The 26,777-nt window shown below is 36.3% G+C and overlaps 1 protein-coding gene across 5 annotated transcripts in view; it reads right to left on the reverse strand.

The window, feature by feature from the left end:
• LOC112975107 (alpha-(1,6)-fucosyltransferase-like) overlaps positions 1–26,777 on the reverse strand; it is a 60,901-nt gene that overhangs the window by 27,480 nt on the left and 6,644 nt on the right. For 4 of the 5 annotated variants that reach the window (XM_026084795.1, XM_026084790.1, XM_026084792.1 and 1 more), the window contains exons 2-3: positions 13,783–13,859; positions 4,527–4,649 (exon numbers count right to left, since the gene is read on the reverse strand). The gene's annotated coding sequence lies outside the window, so the exon portion shown is untranslated. Of the gene's footprint in view, positions 1–3,559; positions 3,633–4,526; positions 4,650–13,782; positions 13,860–26,777 lie in introns of those variants that run through there. The other variant, XM_026084793.1, reaches the window with a different exon arrangement.

The following is a 26,777-nucleotide window of genomic DNA, read 5'->3' on the forward strand; positions in this document are numbered from 1 at the left end:
AACTTTAACAGTTATATGAAGAAAACCTAAAAGCTGCCCATTATCCCACGTGCTGGTCTTTGAAGAGCTCTCCATGGTTCTGAGACACCTCCTGCAGGGCTCACCTCCCTCTAAACTAGCAGCAGCTTTGCTGACCAGCCTGGCTAAGGCCAGGCCACAGCTAATAAAACTAGAACAAGTCTGACAGATTCCTGCTTGAGCAAAGAGAGTCCCAGGACAGAAGGATCTAGAAAGGTAAAGGGGACTTTGAATGGCATTAGAATTCATCTCCATTTAGAAGGAGGAGGATAAAGGATCTACATCTCTACTCCTGAAGTTATTCACAGAAATCGAAAAGCACCACTGAACTAAATAAAACTTAATACAATTAAAACATAAATGGTAGCAGAAACTAAACAGAGGCTAGGGGCTTCCCAGTAATGCCCCAATCATTGCATACAGGATTTTCTGTCCTAAGGCACTCAGAAATGAAGTACTGTTTTTTGAAGCTGGTATTGCTAAAATCTGAAGATGTCAGATCAATAGAGAAGTACACTAACAGGCTTTTAAACATCTTGAGCAACCCCATCTCCAGGCTCATAGCTTAAGGGCCAATGAGAAGGAAGAAAATTTAAGACAGGGAGCATCAAAGCGAAGAGGGAAGAAATGGTCCCATAAACCTACAGGTAGATGATACACCCATTCTTCTTACAAGGAGAGTAACTTTTTGAGGACTGGGAGCCTAAAGGATAGAAGGTGGCAGGTTATAACAGTGAGACATTAAATTATCACACATATAGATAAACAAGTGTTTAATGGTAGCGAAGGTCCTATGGTGGCTTGAGTGCTGAGTGCAAAGACAGGGGATTTTATGACAAAACTAGAGAGTCTTAGAAAATGCTGGGAAGGAGCTTGTGATTGCAGTCCACATCCACTCCCAGAAACAACATAGGAAGCAGCAGCAGAAAAGTCATCCCTGGACAACAATTTAAGCTGCTTTATAAAAGACTATAATGACCAGGTTTTTGCTCCTTGTGTCACATATAGACCGAACAGAGAGGCAGTGATGAAGCTTAATTGGAAGATAAAAAACAGGCAGGCCACAGAATTTTTGAGAAGCAAGGTCTTACATGCATAAAGGTTATAACAACACTTTTAAAAAATATGTTAGAAGAGGCTTAACAGAGATTCTGAAGGGCCAAATTATATTTGGGTTGTAATATGACAATTACAAGAAGACAGGGCCACAGCAGAAAAGTTAAATGAAGTACATGCATGAGCATTCACTATGAAGGAACTTAAATTGATTCCTACCTACACTGAAATCTTTTNTTTTTTTTTAAAAACAAGGATTAAGGCAGATGAATCCTCTCAATCTGGAATGTCAGTAAAATGACCAATAACAGATCATTGGGACCAGACTGTAAAAACTGTGCCCACACATCTAATGTAATGGAACTCAAAAAAGCTACACATAACAGTTAAGAGTTTCACAGTATCTTATCACTAAAAACAGATTCCATAACAAGGAAAAAGAATATGACCAATTTTTGAAAAAGGCTCTGGGGAGGACCTAAGAAATAAGAGATCAGTAGGTATGACTTCCACATCAGGTAAATTATAGAGGAAACTGCAATATAGATTAGAAATAGTAGGCACATAGATATAAACAATATGCTGGAAAAGAGTCCGCAGTATTTTTTGAAAGAAGTAATGCCTCATATACTGACAAGGTTTTGTGAACAATTAAACTAGCATGAAATTAAGAGAGACCTGGTTGATGTCATGTATTTGGATTTTCAGAAAGCACTATTAAATTGTGAAATTCAGTGTAATTGGGATGCGTTTGAAGGCAAAAGTTTGCATATTTTCAAAAATGGATTAAAACAATTCTGGCAAGAAAAATCCATCCGATATGCTGCATCGGTCTCAGAAGGGCACCAGAAGCTGAGAAAGTAAGCTGGAAACAGACAGAAATACCACCACAGGCCTGGCTACTTTCTTAAGCTTCTTTCAGAAAAAACTGCTACTGACATCTGAGGACAGGAAAGTGAACTAAACAGAGTTTTTAAATGAATTTTTCAATCAAAAGCTCAGATCAAACAAACTTTACCACTGACTGGTTCTGTTTGGATCATGTAGTCATGGTTGTTGCTAAAAACATATTTGGATATGGGGAGAACAGAAGTGGTGGAAATTGCACCAATATACAATAAATCAACACTGTCACAGAATTCAGAGCTTTCTAATAGAGTTTTGGTAAAGCTGTTCTTACAGTCTTCAAGACACCAAACATAATGGTCATGAACATCTGAAACGCCATATGTAGGGAAACTATTTTTAGTGGAATGATTGCAAAGGTAATCAGAAGGGTGCTATAATTCATGGCTGGAATGAAATATAGTACATGTATATGCATTTGGATATTGGAAGAAAGAGTAGAATTCTGCACATATACAGCAGTCCTGCCAAAGAATTTAGGGCCTTTTTTGCAAAAGTAAGTCTTATTGTACCACTGCCTACAGAGATTAGAAGTTAGTAGAGAAGATAAATTTTACTTTTAGTATCATGTTCTTTCACTCTTGATTTTTGTGAAAAGAATCAGCACACCGTAGAAACAAAGAAGCCACAATGTGTGAGCACAGTGATGTAAAAACAGAGAATGATGGGGGATATCCCACAGCCTAAGCACTTCTACAATAGAAATGTTATGAAAGTTGCTTAGAAAGTAAAATAAAACAAGAAATATACATTTCTAAAAAAAATAAAATAAAAAAGACATCTTACCCATGGAAAGTAAGTTTTAGTGCTTATAGGAAAAAAAAAGTGACAAGACGTATTTTGTCTGATAAATTTGTTCTGATCTGACAGGCTAGCCATTCTTCATGGCAAATTGATCGAAAAATCCCGATAATTATTTTTGTATATGCAGTAATTACTACACTCTTCTCCAGAAACAGTGCATTAATAGGACAATCTCAGTTAAGGACTCTGAAAAGCAGGCTATTCAGAAAACAAAAATCAAACAAAATTTGTAATTGTTTCCATTCAGTATATTATTATGTCCTTTGATTCTAAATAAGAACACACTGAAACACATAAGCAAACTGAGAACAGTAAGCATTATAGAAACAATACTAAAATTATAATATATTAGGTGATGCTTCAAACAGTCATTAAGGCAGTTACCATTTCTTCCCAAGAAGTTCCTATGGTCAGCTTAAAAATGGCCCAGCTGTAGGCATTCAGACCCTTGTAGATGAATCAAACACTTTTTTCATCAAACAACAAAATAAGCATAAATATAAACATCCCATGTTCAACCAGGGAAGGTAGGTTAGTTGATCTCCTGACTTACAAGAGGTAAACATATTTTTCTGTGATTTTTATATCCTAATGAGACCTGTGTATGTTAACGCTTTCTGTTCATGCTCCATTTACAAATCCATTTACAACATTTTCATGTGCACACTTACTACTTAAAACAAATGCAGATCGCATTTTTCAGAACAGGCTCATTCAGTGTAATAAATAAAGCTGTGCTCACAGGGCAGAACAGTGAAACATCTGTATCACTTACTGCTGCTGGTATAATTCTATATTCAAGGACTTATTGTTCCTGCTTCACACCCCTAACTTAGATCTTGATCCTGTAATTGGCATCCATAGAGGCATCCACAAATACCCAAAATGTCAGCTGCAATCAATACAGAAGCATTCTCAGAAATGAACAAAACAGAACCTCTGACTACCTACACAGTTTCATATATTTTCATTTTGCAACCAAGTTATTTTTAACCTGCTCAGAACAATGTTCAGTCATCAATTTGGAGGAGAAGAAATCATTTTCCCTTTTATATCTATATATATTTGTGCAAGTGATGTCAAATAAACAATTTACTAAATTAAATATACTTATTGTGGGGGAAAACACAGAACAGCAACACTACATTCGCGGTGCGTTGGTGCCTGGTCTATTTACTAATCATGTTATACAGAGTGGGAGATTGAAACCACCAAAACACCAAAACCCACAGGCTTCATTTAAAATCTAAGTGATCATAAAGCATTATATTTCATGTCTGTCAGGAAAAAAAAAAAAGAGACACTGAAACTTGTTTTAGAATTTCAGGGAAGACTATGTAATTTAGATTCTAAAAAGTTCTTGATGTCTGCTATTCATATATCCCAGAAGTTCAGTAAATGGAGAACCAAAAACTGAAAATTAGTCAACTACAATTAGTGATGAAGAGATCAGTGTGATTTCCTTCCCTCTCCCCATCCCTCACCACAGTTTAACACAATACTATCAACATCACAGGCATTGGAATTCTTTCTTTACAAAGGAATGTTTATGTTTGATTGAATTTTTCAGGCATACCAGTTCTCCAATGGCTTTTGCCTTCCACAGTTGTGTACGTTTTTGTAAAGACAGAATAAAACTGCCACAAAAATTCTTAATGAATTGTATTTTATAACCTTCTTGTCCTCAACTTGTATATGTAAAAACATCAGAATCAAAGTACGTAAGCATATCATTACAGTACCTCAGGTGCAATTCTAACTCGCTCTCTTTTTGTTCTTCTATGGAAGGCAAGGAGAACTTCAGTTTACTCAAAGCCTGGACCAGATACATCTGCTATGTTTGGATTTTTCGTAAGAGCAGCAACCTGAAATCAAAAATAATAATTTGAGCATAGAACACAGAAGCATTTGTGGATTGGATCCAGTTTTTGAGATGCTGAGCTATAACAATTTCAGCTGATGTTAACAAGTACTATGATGCTCAGTTCTTTTAAAAAAAACAACAATTCTACACTTTAAGCCAGAGGAAATAACACCTTTTCAGTTAGTGATTAATACCACATAAATGACTTCAAGACTCTTAGTAGGTGCCACCTCATTTATTTGAAGTAGAATCTTAGCCTTTCCCTTATATAGTTCAGCTTCTTCTAGAGAAAGGGGAACTCTCATAACCTGAGTTACTTTCAGAAAATGTATCACAATTCTACAAAAACATTTCTTCTTTTCAAATTCAGAACAAAATAAAGAGTGCTCAATTCCTTCATTAAACTATAGCACCTAGGTTACACAAGAATGCTGTGCTTCTTTATGTCTCTCTAGAGCAGCACTGCTAACTGCTTCTGTCATTGCTATCTTACCTACTATTGCCCCAGCGCCTACTTTTACACCGCAATGCACGTAAATGTTAAGTCTTTCACTATGGTCACTGTAATGCTTCATAGTGTAAAATACAATATTCTGTCTCCCAGTCCTGTAACTACTTTAACACTTCTGAAGACTGATGATCATAGTGTAAGTGTTGATGGATATCAGCATCCATATACCAGGAGATCAAAACTGATTTAAGCTTTCTTAAATAAACAAAAACAAAAAGAAGCTACCTGAATATGATAGCCAGATCAATTTCATTATCTCTTTATTTACTAAATATACTACAAATCAATATCAAAGACAGCAACACACAGGGAAAAAGAGTGAAGGGAAATGCAACCATGCACATATGAGAAAATTCATGCAGCATTATGACAGTCTACTGCCATAATAGCCCAGGGTATTTTTATTAATGAATGATTTTTAGAAACTTATTCTCAATTACTAAATGTTTGGCAGGATATTTTTGTTTTCCTTTGGGGAAAAAAACAAAAAAAGAAGAGAGTGGTAAGCATATAATTTAGTATTGTAAACTGTCAATTGTTATTTCACAGAAATATATATGATATCCTATAAATTTTTCTATTGTTTAACTGATTCATTTTAAAAAAAAAAACTTTAACTTTATGCACTCTCATTTATAAACGGTCTTAAACTCTGGTATTTTTTAAAAAAGCACTGTGTTGATTTGCTTTTAATATGATTGTAAAAAATTCTCCAAACTTTAGAAGATCCTCATGCCAGCAAAAAAAAAAAAATCCACAAACACTGAAGTATGTTTTCATTTGTTTTAGATTATTAAATAAGGATTAGTTAAAAAAAACAAAACTCACAAAACGCACAAATATAAAAATAGTTATTTGTTGCCAAAACTTGGAAGAGGCTTTAAAAGAAAAAGAAAATTCGGAAAATTTGCATTACAATACACAAAAAATAAACTATATGTGCACTAAACAGCAACAACTGCTAGATAAAATTATGTGCCACAGTTCTTTTTCTTAAACAATACATATTAAGATCATAACCAAAAAAATGGGAACTCTCAAGGCCACTGTTTTTGAATTATACCTTTAATGCAGAGGGTTGAATTTAACTCCATCTAAAAAGTCACTTAAACTCTTACTTTTCCTTGAACCAGAACTGAACCTGAAGCAGTATTTTGACATTTGCTAAACCTGGCTCAGAACAAATTGAGTTAACCTGAAAAATTTGCTGGTTGCTATGTAAGTGCACATAAAACTGCATTAGTCAAATACAGAACAATTGCGGGGCGGGGGGGGGAATTTAACATTGCTTTTCTACCAACTTCAGCTTTATGTTTATGGAGTGTAAAACACATATTTTTTAGTCTTTTCATGTAGTAATCAAAAAGGTTTTTCACATACTGCCATGAATAACACACAGCCATTTCCTCGTGAACTTCTACATGCACAGATTATTTAGTACCATTCAGATTTTTTTTTTAATTCATTACCTAACTACAGGAAGGCCTCCTCCCAGCTTTCATGATGTACTCACTTCTAACTTTCTTCACTCCTACCCTATGTTAGGTAGGTCACTGAGAATAACAATCATTCCATATGAATGAGACACTTGATTACTCATCGTAACAGATTAAATTGCATTCAGAAAATATACTGTAGGTGTATACAAAAAAAGAAAATAAGACACAGCATGTTAATACTCTGCCTGCTAAAAAATAATTCAGATTCAAAATTCAAAAAAAGGGAAGGAGAGGTTAGTAGTTGTGTGTATACACACATATGCATGCTTTAAGAGAAAATCACTAAAGAACAGCAGAGATTAAGACCGTTTTGAAATACAAGACCATAACAGAAGTAGCTGGCAATGACTTGGTGAGTGCCCGAAGGGAAAGGAGATTCGGCGGGTGCATACATGTACAGAAGTACTAATTTGCAAAAAAGTTCTATTCATTTTCTCTATCAAATTATCAGCCAAATATTTCTTCTAGTGCTTCTTTAGAGCCTGTTTTGAGCCTCAGTACATACAGAGCTGGAGAAGATTTTAGGAAATCATACAAAACAAAATGACTATATTTGGTATGCAACGGGAAAATCTCATGCTCTCTGCCATCAGCTCCATCTCCAGATGATTTGTTTACAACCACTTACTAAACCATCAAAGAATAAATGCAAAGGAATAAATGAAATGCATACAATGAATAATCCTTTGATATAAGGCAATTAGAAAAAAAAAAAAAAAAAAAAAAAAAAAAAAAAAAAAAAAAAAAAAAAAAAAAAAAACATTTAAAAAAAGGAAAAAAAAAAAAAAAAAAAAAAAAAAACAGGAAAAAGACAAGTGCAGACAAATCTGAGGGATTTGCAGAGCTCAGACCTGAAAGATCATTGCTCCAAAAGGCATGTGGAAGAAAGACAAGTAGACTGAGGGGGTGGGAGAGCTTATGTTATTAAGATACTCCCTGAAGCCAATAGAATGAATGAATTGCATCCTAGTAATTTTCTGAACAGAGCCCCAGAGTTTTCCATTGCCTTAGCCTTGCTTCGTGTTATGGTCCCTGCTCTAGTGAGACATCTAAATGATAATTCCCTCCAATACTAACACATTGCTGGAAAATGTTCCCAGATTCAGAGATTAGTTTATGCTGGTTGCATCCTAGAGACATTCCCTGGAATGCTTTTAATGCACTGAGTAGCAAAGCCCAAAGAATATAAGCTACTAGTTGAAAAAGCTAGGGATTGGTTGAATACTCCTGACGTAGTAATTTCATGGAATGCTCAAATTACATGCTCATGCTATTACTGAGCACTTTTGACTCAAGGTATATGTTCCAGAAAAGAAGCAGTTTTCAGAAAAATATCGCTCCAAATTTATTGTGAGGCACTGAAGTAGCATGTTCAATTTTCTTTTTGTGCAAAATAAATGCTGATGCATCAGCATTAACTTTACCACTCCAACAGGGTTTAGTAATACAGGTTTGTCATACAAATCATTTCATATCATAAAACAGTTTTTTTAAGAATTATCTGGTAGTTAGCAGCCACAATAATTAACTGAAAAACTGAGAGAGTCCAGGTATGCTTAACTTAGTTTTCTAGAATATCCCAGGAAAAACAGGAAGCATCGCTCTAAAATGGTAAAACATGAAAAATATGGAAAATAGCAGACCGAACACAACTAGAAAAATTGTTTGAATGAAACCAGTGGGACAAAATTAATGTAAGCACCTTCAATCTGAATGTAAAGCACAAATCTTTTGGGTTAGGAGAAAAAAAAAACAAACATAAAAGTATTTTAACCAAAATGACTTACGAGCCTATGGTTCACCACACCAGTTTTCAATCATTCTGCCACCCTCCAGAAGAAACATGAATCCTTCTCAGATCAGTTGAGTGTTATGTACATATAACAATAGCACACATAATTTCTCCATATTTGCTTGACTTCCACAACTACCAAAGCATGCTGAAATGAAGACAAGATAATCAAGGAGAAAGGATGCATGATACAGATGGCGCATTAAAACCACCAACTGCTGCAAGCATTCATGGACCAGCTGCACAGTGCTGAGTGGTGCTTTTGGGCCTGTGAAAAAAAGCACCAAGTTATAAGATCATTCACTGTTACAGTTATAAGACAATCAGCAATCTTCTCGCATCTTCAGACAGAGAAGATTACGTTCACGGAGTTTCATGCTAAATATGACTGCCACATAATACTAATGACAACAAAATCAAAGTCATTTGACAATGGGGCAAAAGGGAACGAATACCCTCTGGAAGCTTCCAATCCCAGACTATCAGTCACCAGACAATCAGCTGGATATTGGAAATCTAAAGTAAATAGCTATCATCACATATAAAAGTCAGTAAAAGCATGACCTCCTGCATAGCACCGCAACTATAACATGCAAGAAAAAGAACATTTTAAGACAAGGAAATTTCTAAAATATGTTAGATCAAGAGGAAAAAGACGTGCCAGTTCTGCCTTCCCAAGCCAATCTTAAACATGAAAGAAAAAGGAGTGCTCTTTCCGTGATTAAAAAAGAATGTCACCTATATTACCATGTTTGGGCAGGAAGGTCCAAAAAGAAGAGTCTTCTAAAAATAGGACTTTCTGAAAACCAGGTGGCAGTTTGCCTGGAAAGGTCCATATTCAGTGGCAGAATTGTAATGCCAATATTCATGCTGAAATATGCTACCTTTAGCCTGCCATGTGAATTCTATACAATGTCCGAAGATGAGAAAGGAGGATTACTACTGCATAAGAAGGTGCACCACAACTCCTGAATACACATTTTATTGAATGAAAAGTAACTGGTAATGCCTTGAGACTGGGCTGGATCTTACAGAATTAAGCATTCCTGTTACTGTTACACATTGTATTTTACACAATATTTGAGACAAAGGATAAAAATGTTACCAGTAATATGCTGCATTTGGTAAGAATAAGGCTATGTTAATAAACATTGGCAGAGGGGAGTGTGGCACTGAGAACTGAACTGGGATTCCTCTGCAATATTCTGTAACATGCCTGCTCCCCGAGAAAAAGAATAAAGACTCAGTTCCATCTTCCAAGCAAATGTCAATCCCTCTTCCTTTTCTCCAGCACTGACATTCTACTGAATAGTCCTGTTGCGCTGATTCTAATGTATTATGCCTCCAGTCTCTGCTTGCTGACCAGCCTTTTTACCACTAGAGAAGTTCAGAAAATAATTTCCTAAGCTATTTCTTCCTCTGTCCTGATCAAGATCAGTCTTTCAGGCATCCGATACCTCAAACAAAGGCCACTGATGGAAAGCAAAGATTTATTTCATTCACCACATTAGACAAGAGGGGGAAGAAAAACCACAAGTACCATTACATTTTTCCTATGAGAATATCTTGAAGTTAGATCAGTTTGTTTCAGGAGTGGTCTGCCACCACTCTCAAGAGAGCTGTACACTACTCATCACAGCTTACAGCTACAGAAAGGCTGCTGGGAAAACTGTTGAGTAGCTGAGGGTACAAATTTAGAAATACTGCACTAATGATTGCTAAAATTTTAGAAGCAGTAGTGGCTACGGCTGCTGTATGATTCTCAGGGCAATCATGGCATAGAAAAGGCACCTGCTCAAAACAGTTCTAAAACAGCACAAGGAGGAAACCCAAGAATTGCTTTTTATACTATTCAGAATGCCAGATTACCTTCCAAATCTGACTTAAAAATCTGTCAGTTTGGTCAACTAGCTACTATCTGCCTTACAAAGAGTATTTTAGATTTCCAATGTATTTTATTTCTCTGATCTTGGTTTCAACATATTTATGTTTGCAATTAATTGATTTGTTAATACATAAACAGAAATTCTATCTTGTTGACCGAACACAATAGCTTATAAACAATTTCATGGGCTTTTTATGGCCAGCTAGGTTTTTAAGATGCTTTGAGAACTAATTCTCTTGTTTCCTTATTAGGTACTCAGAAAGACAACTCAGAGAAGTTGGTGGAGGGCAGCTATGCCAGGCCTCTACAAGAACGCAACAACAATAAATACATGCTACCTCCCTGAACTCCCTTCACCCATTCTTCAGACCATGTTGGTATCAAAAGTCCACTTGCTTTCTCTAAGAGGCTATATCCTCTGGCATACCCCCTTCAGTGAATTTGTTTTCACAGATGATACTATGGTACCTTCTTCTCAGTCTTGAGAGAAACCCTCCATCACTCACAAGGTAATAATGTTCCTGATATATTCCAAATAGGGATAGCATGAAACTGCATCACAAAGAGAATGGCATGGACAGCAGTCCCAGCATTTTAGTTTTTCTTTTTTCACCTCCTGGTGGAAGCCAAGCAAAACTGAAATTCGTGGAGAGAACAGATTAGATCAAATGTGAAATATGACATGAAAAGAAAGGCAGTTTTGAGTAAAGAGACCTAAAATAATTAACTCTCTATGGATCAAAACCAACCTTGGCACATACATCACTGCTATCTGTGAGCACGGTCTATAGCTATGGTCTAGCACACACACTGCTGGTTCAGTTTGTAATAGCCCAAACCTCTGCAATTACTTACAGCCCCAGTTAGAAGAGATATAAAAGACAGGATAACAGCAACAAAGGTCACCATGGGAAGTGTTTGCATATGTGAGAAGCGGCAAGAAAAAACATAAAATGGGTAGATAGATTAAATACAATTTTTTTCCCAGCCAGACTCTGATAGCAGAAAACAGTTCTGAATGTAGTTGTTATGCAATCTAAAAGTGAGCACAAATCCAATACAATCTGTAGGTGATGGAATCAAGTAACAACAGAAACAGTTAGTGAAAGGTATCCACATTGCTATATTAGTTATTTTCCTCAACCTACCAGCACTACCTAGACCTTATCTAGATATTAAGCTCAAATCGGCTTTCATCCACTGCCCAGTTTCCCTTAGTAGCTGCACATAAAACCACTGGCTAAACCAGTACTCCAAGCATTGCAGTCTCTACACCTTCACAAATCCTCTTAATTATCCTCCCACACAAATTGAACAGAAAAGGCAAAAAAACAGTTTCCTGCAGTTCTCAAACACAGTGTTCTTTCCCTGATAAAGAAAGTACTGTATCTGTAAGAGATACCTATGCTGCAGTTTACAGATAAATCAAGGCGATGTGATAACAGTATAAATTAACCATAGAAGTTAAACATACACAATCATATATGCATGTATTCATGCTTACACTTAAACCAAATAAAGTTCATCTTCATATTTAACTTACAATCTTTTTCTAGCAGCAACTACACAAGCAAGCTCTTATAACCAAACAAGAACATAAAAAAAGAAACTGTCAACCAAGATACAGACCAATCGTTATATTACCCTCTTGATGTGGTAAACGTTATATACAAGGGACTAGCTGGTTCTGATAAGAAGCCAGGTTTGCACATGTCATGCAAGTTCATCATATGTATTTTTCATATATTTCCAGGGCCTGGAACACAGATATTCCAGACACATTGGGGGGGAAAAAAAAAATAGAGCACAAAGATTACAGATTTTCCAGTTATCTGCTAGGAGTCTTTCAAAAATATATTCCCCACAAATCTTTATTTCTATTCAGCACCAGCTGGTCACTTCTACCAACAGCAAAAATTGGGAGGAACTATTTAGCAGGATTACCCAGTTCTAGTTCCATGCTATCATGGAAGTATCATGTGCTACTCAAAAGTCAAATTGGCTATTCCTGTCTAGCAACTTTACACAGCCTTTCCACGAACTGCTGCCTCTAATCTGAGTTGATTCAGTTAATTAATCCAGCAGAAGAACTATCCACCTTTTTTGCTGGGTTTGTGAGATGAATCAGTTCCCAAAGACATTCAGCAGGAGTCAGAGCAAACTGAAGTGAGAGCAGGGCTGGAGATGGCGAAATGGAACCAATCCACTTCAGCAACAACAAGCTCTTACACTGGCTAACCCAGTTGCACAAAACCTAATCGATGCTTGGAAAGCTACCTCTGTAATCTTTGTTGTCTCCTGCCCATGAGGTCTTCAAAACTATTATCATGTCATTGTTTTAAATCCCTCATTTTCTTTTCTACCATTCATTAATTCTTAAGCTAACAAAAAGTACTTCAAGAGTTGTGATTACATAAATAGATCATAATAATTCAGAGCACTATTACAAGTACTTTAGATCTCTTTAGCTTAATTCACAACCATTACTGAAGTTGGAAGAACAGCAAGAGCATCTCATCTGCAATAAATTCACTTTGAGCTGTTGGTATATTAATTGAAGAGTTCGAAAAACTCTCATAACTTTCTTATCCTTACCATAATTAACAATGTTAATGATACTGATAATAACAGCCTTTCCTAAAGTTGCATCAGAAAAGAATAATGCTATAACATGCTTGGATGCCATGTTCATACCTGAATTCATGTTTCAGTGAAGTTCATTTCATGCTGTAACCAACTTTTCAAAAAGAGAAGAGTTACTATTCTTCCAATATTTATCTTTAATTATTCATTCATTTATCTAAATGGATATTATAGTCCCTACAAGGACCTTTAAAAGCTTAAGAACCTTTAATATTAAGTTTTTAATGCTTTTCATCATTTGAGAGAACCTAGCACTGGATTTAGGTTATCCCAGCGCACACAATAGTTTCGAGCCATAATGGCCTAGTTACTTACAATTCTCACAGAGAAAAGCCTCACAGAGTAAGGCCTATGCCCAAGGCTTGTGCATGACAAATACATGCAATATCTACAACTCAGATACAGATAAAAGGGGCTGAGACTATTACCACAGAATAAGGGAAAGAGCCTTGTACTTGAGGCAGAGGATATATTATATATTTATTAAAGTTTTTCTCTTTTTAGGGGGGAGAGGGAAATGGGTGCAAGGAGAAAAGGAAGGTGAAGTGGGCATCAGATTGACCCAATTAAGTCAATAACCTGACACAAAAAAGGCATTCTTAAACCGGATCAACAAAACATCCAGCAAAGGACCCAAAGGCTCTCTTGTGAAGTTTGCTTTTTCCAACTGACAAGCATTTGTCATCAAAAGAGCAGTTTTCAGTTACCCTTAGGTAGCACAGCTCTTCATCTAGTTTCTTTACAGCTGTCTAGCTATTGTCTCAGGGGAAGCAACAGCGCAGAGGAATAGAAGCACTTACTTACCAGCAGTAATTACTGTTCAGATTAATACTTCTAGTGACTCTTCTTCCTCACTTTCATTTTGAAGCCTAGTTAATCCTCTGGAAGTAGAACAGGGGAAAAAAAAAAATCAGTTAATTTTTAACCTTTTTTTACTTTATCCATATTTTTATCCTTTATGTATTATATGCAACATTCAAATGATGCATACACACATTCTTATTAAAAATATTGGTCAGAATTTTATATGATTTGTGATTAGACAACTCGCTTGTAGCACAACTTTTATGAAAACAAAAATAAACACATGTGAACCAACTGTTTTTATACTGAGGTTCAAAGAATAAAAAAGTAACTGCCTGTTTCATTGCTCCCCCCCCCAAAAAAAAAAAAAAAGGTAAGTCCTCTGTGTGGCTGGGAAAATAAACTCAGGAGGTGAAAGAGAAAAAAAACAGTTGATTAATCCTTGGGATAGACAAAGTCACGCTTTAGGAGAAAACACTGAGGAAAATTATAGGACCAAGATCCTAATACCTAGTCCCAGATGCTAAAAATAGGAAACTACTCAAACTGAAATAGTTGCCAAATGGAAAAGAACAGGCTGTGCCTTTAAACCAGATGTAAGCAAACTACCGTGGTCTGTACTACTTGCTTATTTATGTTTGTACGTAACATAGTATACTTCAAAATAAAATCTTACTTTTAGGGTATTAAGGCATGGGGTTATTATACGATGTTACAAGGGTGGCCTCACTACTTCAGAACAACTATATACTAGTGAAGTATGTGCTGATTGTTGGCCATGTAGCAGGAAAAGAAAACAAAAGCTGCAAATAGTCTTCAAAAGAGCAATAAGTAGGATGTTGAAAAAGTTAGTTTGTGAACCTGACTTCAAGGAAGGGGACAAAACTGAGGAAGCCAGTGAAAAGAAAATAGGAAACCAATTAAAGTAACAGTAGTACCAGGAACAGGAGTGAGGAGAAAAAGACAATAAATGCTTCCAATAGTTGTCTTTCACTGCAATTAGAATTCTGGCAAATTAGCATTATTTTTGAAATGAATGTTATTAAGTGATTTTATATTTCCAAGAGAAGCTTAGCAGCTGTATTGCCGAATGAGCAAGTTCAACTGGCAACCCTAAAAATCTCACAGGTAGCAACAGAGCGATAAGGACTCAAAGAAAGGACAAGACTGTATTCTGTACATTTTTATTTATGTGATAAATTATTTAAAATAATCAGCAACTACAAGGCCAGAGCCCATGAACTTCTACAGAGGGAATGTCTGGGGGAAAAGAGGGAGATGGCCTGGTTTCATTTCCACTTGAAATGCGTAGTTTGGCTATACTTCAGCTAAGGTGGCACACTAAAAAGGATACAGCTTTTACTGCAATAAAGAATCTCAGAAATGCAAACAAAAAAAATACAACACTGTTACCCTGTGTATAAGCAGTAATATCAGGTTTTCTAGCTTTCCAGTAAAACCAAACTAGCTCTTTTATTGCACCTATCATCAAATTAACTACACCACTCATTTCACAAAAATGAAGAGGTGAAGCTATCAGCTGAATTCAGGCCAGTCCACACACCTAGCAAAACTGAGGACAGAGCCCTCCTGTTCCAAGAGCTAGCCCTATAGTGTACCCACTAGAGCACTACCTAAAATAAGTTACTTTTAATTTTATATGAGTCATTGTGCTGTATCTTCTTAAACCTCCATGTTCATAACCCTAATAACAGATAAAAATAGTATACTATGTGAAAAAATATATATATGGGAGACCAGATTTTGACAGACTGGCTCATAGTAAAGAAAGTAGAAATGGTAAAATTTCATGTAATGAAAAAGATTATTACTAAAAGTACATGTTGATTTACCTGTAAAGAAATAGAATTATAAGCAGTACCAAAAGGTCAGAGTCCCACTGGGCCAGACAATTTACCATGCCTGCCAAAAAGCTAACCAAAATTTCCAGCTGAGGTGTACTAAAATAGATAAAAACACAGAGAACAATGAAAAGAAAGCATGTATATTTGGGGGATTTTTTTTTCACACTGACACACAAATCAGAGTGAAGTAGCTACTTAACAGTTGTTGACAGAGTTGAGGAGGAAAAAAAAAATGAAGTTCCAATGTTTTTTGTATCTTTACTCCATGCAAATTTTTCTACAAAGCGAGTAACTCCAGTGAGTAACACAGCAAAGTAATACACAAAAAAGTAACAAATGCCTTACCAAAGTCAAGATGCAGAAGAACAGCAAATTTTCTTCTTTCCATAAATCTACGGCTATGTGGGGTTTGTTTTTTTTTTTTTTGGGGGGGGGGGGGAAGATTTGTATAAAATCATAACAACTACTGTAAAGTGATTATCTGTTCCATTATCTCTCTAGGAAACTTGGGAGGGGTTCAACCTATTCCAAGTCATTTAAAATTTAAGAACTACCAGAAAAATAATGATTTTCCAGCCTAATGTTGCTAATGCATCCACGGCAACTGAAGTCTACTTATAACATAAAAATTACGACTACTTTAAAAGTCCCTGCATTTGTTTTTCAGTCACCTCAGCAAGATTTATAAATATTACTAGATTAATTAGACATTGGTGCCTTCTAGATAAGTCTGCCCCTTTTGCCTTTTACAGAAATATTTTTGGAGATAAATATCATGACCTGACATAACAGATAGGAAACTTTGGTTACACTCCTGATTCTAACATTGAATTACTGGACGAACATGGACTAGTCACTACGTCTTATTTTTATAAGAAATGAATATATGTATAAAAATATACTTTCGTAAAAGAGTCCAGTACAGCCTGGACTGTTTAATCCAATCTCCTGCATTACAAGAACCCATTCAAGAAAAGTCCAAAACATTTCATTAATACTTTTCATGAAATTTAAATGAATTTGAAAAACACACAAAACTCAAATGTACGTACAACAGCAAGAGAACAGAATGGCAAAGATGCCAACCACATCACAGGCCCCTGAAATGACAGGGCGTGCGTTAGATGAAAATACCAGCGTGGCCTCAGGAAAACAAGGGAGAGAATACAAAAAGCAAATACCCACTGCCCCAACTGACTATGGCAAACGGATTTAAATTTGAACATGGACACTAGACCCATATGGCAGGCCAGGAAAATTTTTCCAATACCACATGACAAACCAGAACACCTTACTCAAAATCCCCTCTTTAGTCAATGGCAAATTGCCTCCGCTTCACAAGAGCATGGAAGAAACACCAGAACATAAATTATGCATCAAGAAAGGGGGGGGGGGGGCGGAAATCATTATAAATATTCCCTCCTGTTCTCTGCAGGCTACCAAAAGAAGTCCTGAAGAACAGAATTTGTAAAATTAAAAACATTATGACAAATAGTCAAATCTTTTCCTAACTCCTTTATCCCTTCTCAGAGATTCCAGTTAATTTAGTACGAAGAAATCTCATACACTCATCTTTAATTTCCACCTCCAGGATCTACCTTACCATTCTTTATATAAATGTACCAATGATCATCTTGAATCACTTTAAGTTCCTTTCTCTCCATTTCTGATTTTGTAAAGCTATTTCAAGACCTCACCCTATGCTTTTTAAACAAGATTTGTTACTATATTATATTTATTGCATCCCTTATATGGGATCCCTTACATATCCCCTAACTTTAGTTCTTCTCTCTCCCATATACTCCCTAACCCTTAACAAGAGTATGATTATTCCTTCCCAAGCTTTATTTTGCCAATTTTTCTTTCTTTCTTCTTTAAGAAGGCAAGTTCAACTTTAGCATAAGCACACTAATAGTTCTTTTCTTTCCAAATGCCTCAATCTTTTCTGAGTGCAAGCGTGATCAGAGCTATATACCATGTCCCAAATGCAAATTAACCAATTCTTTATTGGCTGGTCCTAACAATCTTTTCTAAAAGCTAGAAACCATCTTGCATGTCTTAGAATCACGTTACTCACACACAATCACAGCATCTGAGAAGGAAGCAGATGAGGATCTGGGTCACGCAACAACCACCTCACTTTTATTAGCAGTCTAGTTATACCAGACGTTCTTGTTAGCACTCAAGTATGTGACTTTGCCATTTTTTATTATTAAGCTTAAACCATTTTCTATTACTCCGGACACACAAACCATCCTCTGTTACTAAGTGTGATAACCTTGTCTTGGCAATTTCAGAAGCACACAGACCGTTTTTGCACCAAGGTCACTAATTTGCTCATTTCTGTGCTGGCTCTATTGTTTCAAGCAGCTGGCATAGAAGTGACTAAAACTATGTTAGGAAAAATACTAAAAGGAAAGAATTAGTTTATTCCAGCAAGGTTTTTTTTTTTTTTTTTCATTTTGTTTTAACAGCTAAAATGTGACAGTGAACATTTGGTGAACAAAAAAAATTCCTTCTGCAAACCAAGTAAAGCTTAAAACAAGTGTTTTCCAGTTTAAAGACAAGAGAGAATGTGGTTTTCTAATGCAGAAACAGTTATTTAGTTGAAAAACTGAACTTCATTTCTCATGTCCCCACAACTTTTCTGGCTGCTATCAACATTATTTGCAGATACTAAGAAAATTTCTTTAAACAAATGTGGAAAGAAAATAATGATCCAGGGGAAGAGAGGAGAGAGATAGGTAACCTAAAAACAAGTATTTCAGTCTAAGATTCCTTACTGCTAAGAGCTAAAGAAAAACTGTAATACAGTTATTCCATAAGATGTAAGGATCAAATACAAATCATCTAGCCTCTACAGCACAGAGGAAAAAGGCTCTCAAGAATCAGCCGTTATCCAATAAAGCGCACAGGATTCATTCTGCTTCTCTGCTTAGTAGAGAAGGCTCCCCTTCAGGCAAGCTGACCTGACTACTGCAGGTGTGAGAAGGACACAAAATTGTTCAGTAAAATTCTACTTCAATCAACCAAGATGCATATTTGGAAGCATTATATCTCCTGTCAAAGTCCTCAAAACCAGCTCTAAAAGACAGGGCTCACATCTGTTTCTCCTTATCAAACAGAACTTTGCCACTTTGATGTTGTTCTTCGAGCATGCCATTCTCAACAGTACAAATAGCAATTAGGTGCCAAATTCAATATCATAAAGTGCTTATCCTTACTGGAAGAAAAAACAGTTGCTATAAGGTATAACATCACTTCATCATATTGAAAACTTCATACATAACAGTTTCTTAAGGCACAAACCAAAAACAATACACAAGAACAGGTCAGAACAGGGCAATCCAGAGATTTCTTTTACGGACATTTTAGGGGCCAATCTAAGAACTAAGTTATTGAATAACAACCCCAATAAAAAAAAAATTTTAACCTATTTGCTTCCTAAGAGCAGGTCAACCCAAATGTAATAAACCAACAGAGCATTTTTCCTTCTGGCCAGACACTGCTGTTCCCTTAAGCTCTTTCCTGCTCCCTTTCTTCAAAACACATTGGCCCAACCAATTGACTCATTTTTCCCCTTTATTTCAAAAATACAAGATCCTGACACATCACAATATTTCTAGAAGACAGGCTTCTATTGTTCAGTACTCCCACCCCTATATTTTTAACTCTACAAAGTTTCATCTATGCTATAATGACATTATATTACCATATTACACACTTGCATTTGTCACATTCAGGGGAAATCTGGGAAAACACACCAAACACTGGACCTCATTTAGCTGCTCTCAAATCCAAGAAAACGTATGCTGTGCTTCATTTCCCACGAGTCCCATTTCTCCTCGGCCATGTGAAGTGCCATCTGTGCTTCGCAGCCTTGCAAGCTAAAAATCTGTTGTCATTCATATCACTAGTGAGCAAATTAAAGACAAAGACTGTTCGCTTTCCCAGACAAGGAAATTTAAGTGGATGAGTGTTTTGAGGGACTGTGGGACAGATGATCTGTCTCTTTTTGATTCTTTTGTTTTGGTTTGTCAAGACAGCTAATGGAATCATCCAAAACACAAGATTTAATATTAATGATTAACAGAATAGGGCTTTCAGGAAGCACATCATAGATGCAACTGAGTTAACCTCTAGCTGGTAACTGAGCTGACTACTGGTTTTGAGAAAGTGAACCTAAAAGTTTACATCTACATCAATATCTAATGCCTGAAACTTTCCCAGGCACTGAAATGTAAATCATCTTGTTAGAACAGGCCCTGAAATACTTTTGGTCAAGGCCAACTGCACTCTCCCAAATAACTCCTGGGAACAGTCTGAAGGTCGTCACAAAGCAGGGAAAACTTTCAAATGGTGGTGTGCATGCAGCTACCTGTTCTGAAGGCTGAGAGTTTAACAGAATGGACAAATGTCATTCCACGCCAGCTGGCCTCAATACCAGAGAATGGTCCTAGGCACTGTTCACTTATTAGTGCTGATGTAGCCAAAAAGGATTTGAAACTAAAACAGCTTAAGAAAACAAAAAGTAAGTGCATACAAGTCTGGCAGAGTACACAAAACTAAGAAAAGAGAGTGCAAAGGAGGAAAGTAGTAACCCTCTTCAGAAACTTAAGCCCCCTCCCTCTCCACCTCCCCTACTCCCCCCCCAACTGACCCCCAAAACTTTAGAGGCAATGAAACTACACAGGGAGTACACTCTTTCTAGACACAGGCAACTGAAAGAAAAGACTGAAAAGAAAAGCTATCAGGAAAGTCAAATTAAGAAAGCTGTTAAGAATACAAACAACATGAAGAAAAAAATTGAAATGCTGGCAAAACCTGTTCTCTTGAAATAACTCGTGTTTTAATTTGAGGAAGGAGGTTATTTGTGCAATACAGCCTCATGATTATTTGTTGCACTAATTAGAGCAAAAGGGAAGGGCTATCCAGCATAGGAATACAATGCTGGACAGCCCCAGGAAGAAAAAAAGCTAAGATGTAAATCAGCAAGCTTCACAGAGGAAGAAGGACAGTACCATGCATGTCACTGAAAAACAACAGTTATACTGAAAACACAACAAAAAGGAATTTGACTGTAAGCCAAAGAATTTCCATTTTGTTTCAATTTTATATTTATATAGAAATGCTAGTGGTCCTTGTTATTAACTAAGGGATTATTTTAAACTGGAGGATTTAATTTAGCCTAGTTAATTTCAGATATAAAAGGAGATTCATTTTTAAAAATTAAAGATATACACACCTTACTACCCACTGCAGCTACCACTACAAATATCAAAGCATAGGTTACTCAGTCTTTGAAAGCCAGAGAAACTTACATTAAAAGGAAAGTGAACACACAAAACAAGTACCAACATCAACAGAATTACTAAGAACCTTTATGTGTGTATTAAAACAATTCATATAGTGTCAGGTTCAAAAAAAAAGAAAGTAGCTTCATCTTTTGTGCCTTAGACCTTGGTATAATGCATTCCATGTTCCTTCCTCTGTCTCATTTTTTTCTTCCTTCTTAAAAAGTAAGTACTTCGAATCTGCCCATAGCGAGCACACAGTTTGATATTACCGCTGAGGTTATATTAGGAATGCATATATAATTTCATCTTTCATTTGAAGTTTTTCAAACAAGAACCAAATAAAAATCATAGCATTTTCTTCCAAAATCTACCAAACAGCTTCAGTGACTCTGCTTTTATTAACCAATTTCTCAAATCGCAGTAAGGTGACATTAACAAGACTGTGGTCAACTTCAGCGCTGGTATTCAGAAGCTTACTAGCAGCTGTGCAGATTTCAAAGACAGCATCAATTTCACAGTGCTGCCATTGCTGCTTCGTGGCAAGCTATGAACAGCTGCAAACAGCGCTCGGCATCCAGGAAACAGGGAAAAGGATGACATGCTCCTTCCCCTGCAGCTAGACAGAGCTGCAGCTTCACATTCATTGGACACATGCTAATCAAGGTGGATCTTCAAACAAAGGTCAAGAAGCACACGCAGCAGAGATTCCAGCAATTAAGGAAGAAGTGATCAGGGAATCTTCAGTAAGATACTGCCCAGAGAAAAAATCTGAAAGACCTTGTCAAAATCTGTTTGTCAGGTGCCTGACAGTGCCTGATAATGAAGGAAGCTGAAAGCCTGTACTGAAAGTGGTTAAGCAGGAATGCCCTTGGCTTGAACATTACACATATCATGCCCTTAGCCTGAATATTACCCCCCAAAATTATGGAATTTATAAGTTTCTGTACACCAGAGGCTGCTGAGGCTGTCTTTGAGGCTACTCCTCAGTACTATGCACCAAGCTTTAAAGTCTACATCTCAAGGAAAAAAAATAAATAAAATAATCAGGCACTAATGCTAAGGTACATTTTATTACAGAGGTTTCAGGTCTTTAAAGTTGCTCTTTTTTGCAAAATATTTTTGTGACATGCCTTTACCTTGAGCGTACATCACCATAAACACACTCTAATAGTGTGATATTAAGAGATGACTCTAAACGTATGAGTGAAGGTTCCTTCTGATGTGGTTTGTTATTTTTCCTATCTTCCACTTTCACTATCAGTTGGGTAATTTTGAGTTCCCTTCTTATTCTTTTGATGTCTAATTTATGATGGAAATTTTAGAAAATTATAGATATGTAATCCCTACTTAGTGGTGAGAAGCAAATATCATTTTTAAAGTTACATGCTGAGTTTAATCCATCTAAATTTAATCTTTTTCTCTCTTTCACCCTGCACTGTATGAAAGAAAATAAATCGGCTCACTGCAATGAACTTACTGTGTATTAAAGAATCTACAGTTGAGAGTTCCTCATTCATCTCTAAAACATGTACATATTGTTAGTACATCAGGTTTCCCTATACTATCCAATGACCATGGTACAAGCTAAACTTGTGTGACCAGTATTACATTAGAGGATAATTTTGTTTTCATACAGCAAAAGACTACATGAATTACACCAATCCTCTACATTTTCTTCCACAACTTAGCCATTTATCACTCTTTTCTACAGCAGTCAAGAGCTGCTGGCAGACACCATACAAAGAGGACAAGGTGGTACTCAAACACCAAAGAATACAGATTCATGAAACTGGGTTTTCGGCTGAACCCTGAACACAGTAAGAGAACAGTAGAAAAGGAAAAGGTGCTACATGGAAAAACATAGGGAAGCATGAAAGAAAAAAAAAAAGCATTGAGACAATGTAAAAAAACACTGACATGCAATCTTAAGTCTGGTAAGAGCACATTGTGTAGTAGTTTTCATTATCAGCATAGTTATACAGAGATACAGTTTGACAAGAGTGCTGCCCATCACTGAACTCATTGCAGAGCCTACTGGATAAAGGAAAAACTTGTCACTGTGCTTGGTAAGCCTCCATCAGGAAACAGGAAGTCTAAAGCTAAAAAAAAGAAAAAAAGAATAGATAAAAAATAGCAGACAGACAAAACATTTTGTTGRGACCCAGACTGCATCCTCAAGAAATGATGACTCTGTCTTCAGAATATCTCTATTCCACACGCTACACACGCTCACCAAGTAACTGTCATCAGTGTTTATATCTTATTCTACAACAAACACATGTAATATGTGCATCTTGGGGAAGACAGGCCCATGCAATATTATAAATGACATTACAAATTACAATTACAGAGACAATAGTCCATTTTGGTTTACCACATTTCAACATAAACTTTTCACACTGATCTATGTGTTACTAATACACCACAAAAAAATTTCTTTACACTGATTACCCTGAATACTATCACACTGTATTTTTTGTTTTGCTTTTTCCTTATTAGTTCATACCTAACTGTGCACACCTGGGACTGTTCACCTTCAAAATACAATAAACCTTCACACAGCACATCTGAACACAGCTGAAGAATTCTCAAATGGGAATTCACAGCTCACAGCACTTTTTCTCTATAATCACATTCAACCAAGCATATAAATACAAAAAATGCCATAATCTAAAGAGACCACAGAGCTCCTGGGAGGACACAAGGTCTAGAGGCCCTTCAACACTGGGTGATAGCAGTTGAAAATATCACATCAGCTTGGTTTTTATCAAGCAACAACCAAGAAAGGAACCATGCAAAAAAGCATCCCATGCAGAAACCAGGTAATGGGACACAATCTGTTTGCATGAAGTGTCAAAGCACTTCTGATTTCAGAAAGCACTGTTAAAGCTATTACTTATTTTAATAAGATATGTCTAAAAGATGAAGAAATAATCAATCTACTTGTGGTTGCCTCTGCCAGGGAAGGTAAGAAGTTTAAGCAACAGCAATACTACACATTTGTAAAAGAGTTCAGTAGAAAAGCCACTAACAAAGGTTATCAAGCTAAAGATACCCTATTTTTTTATGACTTTGAGAAGGATTTGAATAATGGAAATGGCACAGGAAAACATTAAGTCCAGAAGCAGCTCTTTATTGTGCTAAAGTCAGATCAATAGAGTCAACCAAAAACTGTCCTGGCTGAATATCTCAAATTAGCTACAGACCGAGGAAAACCCAGGAATCAGATAAAGATTCTTATGATCAAGTGTGTCATAGAAAAAAATAAAATAAAAACAAACAAAAACGAAAACTTGCAGGCATCAGTGAATGAGGCCCACTACACACAGCTTTCCCAGCAGGAAACAACAGTCTTCATGAACTCCTGTGATGCACCTCTGCTGTCTAATAGGGTGTGAGCATATTGCAACATTTTACATCAGTGTCATAAGAAACAAGATATTTAAATACACAAAAGACTGTGAAAAAAATGTTTCAGTGTTTACACTAGTTATATAAACATTAAGAAAGTCATAGGAAGGCTGTTTAGATACTAAAGGCATTTTTGAGACAGTACCCTGAAATTAATGGGAAGTTTCATTTCTGCTTTTTATTTTTCAAATTTCTTGTCAAAAATAACTGTAATTGATATCTTGTTTGACACTTTTGGTGGGACACTAAAGCATATCTCAATCCACTATCTTAGGTTCTCAGAAGCATAAGAAATTAGGCATATAAATCTATAAAAACAAAAAGCCACCAAGATTAATCATTTATTTTTCTAAACAAACTGTAAGAAAGCACATTCAAAATTTTATATAGATGTCTTAATCAACATGGCAAGACTTGGCAATACCTGAAAACCTTTACTACACTGTACCACAGCCAATATCTTTCTTGTCTCCTAAAATACATAGCTTTCACAAATCTACTCTAAGTAGCTTTAGAGAGGCATCTCCACCTGGGAAAGTAGCACACATTATTTAACCAAGAGCAAATCTGGAATCTGCCAGGGCAAATTACTGTACTAGGGATCCCCCAAATTAACAAACCAGTAAACTTTACATTATATAAAAGGACTAATCAAAAATCAGTCTGGAGAAAAAAATACTGAACTAGTTCACCAGAACTATATGAACATGCCACGTTAACAAAAATTGCAGAAAAAGGATTTATATTTAATCTCTTCCAAATATTAACTGATGTCAACCAGACATAAAAAGTTAGATAAAAGCATATCTTAATGACAGATTAAACTCAAAATTTTGAGCTAAAATACCATTCAGAAGCAATAGTTTCCTGAAATACTGGGTGTAAGTTAATTTTAACAATTCATTATAAACATGCAGACATTCAGTTGAACTACCTTCAAAAAATAAAACAAGTTTCTCAAGTAAAAATATAGAAAACACCAGAATTACGACTTCAGATAAACTAGAGAGAGACTCTCATCTGCAAAATTAAGTTCTATCATCCTCCTTACCTGAACAAGATGACGACATGATCCTATGTTGTATCACTACCCACCAGTCCCCCACTTTTTGCAAAGGCTGTCACTAGTTCCTAAACAATTCACTTTTCTACAGCCGACAGGTCTCATCTACCATAAGAATTCCTTTACAGTTATTATAACCAATGACAAAAGCATAGAAAGATCAAGTCAGATTACATGTGACTGTATTCATCAAATATTATTTCATCAAAAGACAACCAAAAATGCAAAAATTATTTATCAATACTCAGAATTATTTCTGTTATACATTCAGACTTTCAGCAATTACATGCCACATGCATTTCAGACTAATAATTTTGTGCTCCCTCTGTCTTCATAGCTCATTTATCCTTTCCCAGTTCTATTGATTTCCATCCTGCACCCAACGCAAGGTGAAGCACACTACACATCCTCAGATTCTCTCTGTATCTGTATAGACAATATAGACATTGTTCTCTCACCATTCTTGTTGACAAAGAATCTGTACTATCATTACTTCTGCATGACACCACCACATGCTGCACAGGAAAACCAAAAAAGCATTTGAAATCATGCTGAACTCCATACATTTTATATTTATGGCTAGCCCCTCAAGAGACCACCATCTCTTTGCTGTAGGTTGTCTGACTGAACCCCTCATAAGAGATACCCTCTACTGTAACCAGGTGGAGGAGAGGGATAAAAGGGCTTTCTCACATTCATTCAAAAGATCCTGCTGTCACTGAAAGAACAAAAAAATTACATCAGAAGAAACTATCAGCGGCGTGCTAAGAGGCAGCATCCCTGCTCCCTAGGGAGTACACAAAGCACATTCACATCTGCCGAGTTTGAAGATGAATGTTGTCACAGGGTGACATGTAAGGTGTCATATTACCCTGATTGCCATCCATCTTTACAGTCTGGTAAGGCAAACACAACAGGCAGTATTGATACCAAGTCGAGCATGGCCTCACTGAAGTTCAGAAACAACAGAAGTTGAAGAGAGAATGTCTAGCAGTCTGCCCCAAGATCCAGAGCACTGAATAGGTCTAAAGGCATCTGCAGTGAAGAAAAACCTCAAGGAGAATAACTTTTAATGCCAGCCATGTCCTAAACAGTGGGCCATCTCAGGAGAAAGGTGTAATTTGTACTGTCCTAACTGCTATAATTTGACAAAACCCTGAGTAATGGTCAGATCAAAAAGTAGGATCTTGTATTGTTAAGAGTCACAAATTGTGAAACAGACTTATTAAATAAAACAGAAATGTGAAGAAAGGTATCCAGGAGTTTGTAAATTGTGAGCAAGTCTTTCCAAACCTTTTCAGAAGCTAAAAAAAAACACCCATAGGAAAAGGAAGTGCAGAGACTATCTAAGCATACCAA

Source organism: Apteryx rowi, unplaced genomic scaffold (assembly GCF_003343035.1).
Source record: "Apteryx rowi isolate R43461 unplaced genomic scaffold, aptRow1 scaffold_65, whole genome shotgun sequence".
Classification (NCBI taxonomy): domain Eukaryota; kingdom Metazoa; phylum Chordata; class Aves; order Apterygiformes; family Apterygidae; genus Apteryx; species Apteryx rowi.